We start from the raw sequence: 1,303 nt of genomic DNA, 5'->3' as shown, positions 1-1,303 counted from the left end.
CAGTTCTAGTTCAGTTCTAGTTCAGTTCTAGTTCAGTTCTAGTTCAGTTCTAGTTCAGTTCTAGTTTAGTTCTAGTTCAGTTCTAGTTCAGTTCTAGTTCAGTTCTATACTGCCTAAAAGAAACTAATTTCAATAAATAAACTTATTAAATTTAATCCGTGAAATTATAAAATATGTGTTTAACTGTAGATTTAATTTTAACTTAAATATACACATCGAATTATTCTCACCTAATGGATAATTTAAATAAATTTGAAAAGCTTATTCAAAAGCATTTCTTTTTCTATTCTATACATAAGACATAATATGTATGTATTACTGTTCATTAATATTTTATATATTTTTTAAAACGATTTCAGATTATTTAATTTTTTTTTCTGTTGCCTGGTTTTTTCAAATATTACGAGTGCACTTCCTTTTACAAGTTTTGTTTGTCGATAACATTTTCTTTCATTCAATTTATTTATTTAACTTTTTCTCATTTTACTAAAAACTACATCTACTACTTCTATTTTCCTTAAATATTCTATTCAAAAAGTTTTAAACTTTATATTGCAGTTTCGTTGTATCTATTTAAAAAAAAGAAAAAAACTTTTATGCATTTTATTTTCAACAACATGACTTTTAAATGCCATCATGAAATATTATCGCTAAAGTGTTCATAGTTATCGTCATTATAGTATAACTTGTATAGCAGCAGCTACCAGTACAAATATAGTTTTCCTGCTACAGCTTTCTGAGGAGTAGAGCAACAGCAAACACATTTCTACATTTAACTTGTCTTGCATTTTTAATTAATATTTAATGATTTTAACAATTTAGCACACATTTTATATATTCATTCCTGTTTCTTTTTAATGTGTGTTTTTTGTTGATTCCTTTTTTGTTTCCTTTTTTTTTAGCAAAGTTGAGTAAGAAACTGATATGGGATTTAAGTAGGAAAGTGATGTTATACGTTGAGTTGATTACACCCTACACTTTGTACGACGTTTATTAATGAATTGAACTGATAATGTAGCATATTTAAATAGTTATACCCTACACCACTATAGTGGGGAGGGTATTATACGTTTGTGCTGATGTTTGTTACATAGAAAAATATTGGTCCAATACCCACCTTAAAGTATACCGATCGATTCAGAATCATTTTTTGAGTCGATTAAGACATGTCCGTCCGTCCGTCCGGCTGGCTGTTCATGTAAACCTTGTGTGCAAGGTACAGGCCGCAATTTTCAAGATAATTTGATGAAATTTGGACCAAGCATGTTTTTTGGCACAAGGACGAAGCCTATTGAAAATGGTT

This window comes from Lucilia cuprina, chromosome 3 (genome assembly GCF_022045245.1).
Source record: "Lucilia cuprina isolate Lc7/37 chromosome 3, ASM2204524v1, whole genome shotgun sequence".
In the NCBI taxonomy this organism is placed as follows: domain Eukaryota; kingdom Metazoa; phylum Arthropoda; class Insecta; order Diptera; family Calliphoridae; genus Lucilia; species Lucilia cuprina.
Note: the sequence above shows the minus strand (reverse complement) of the source record.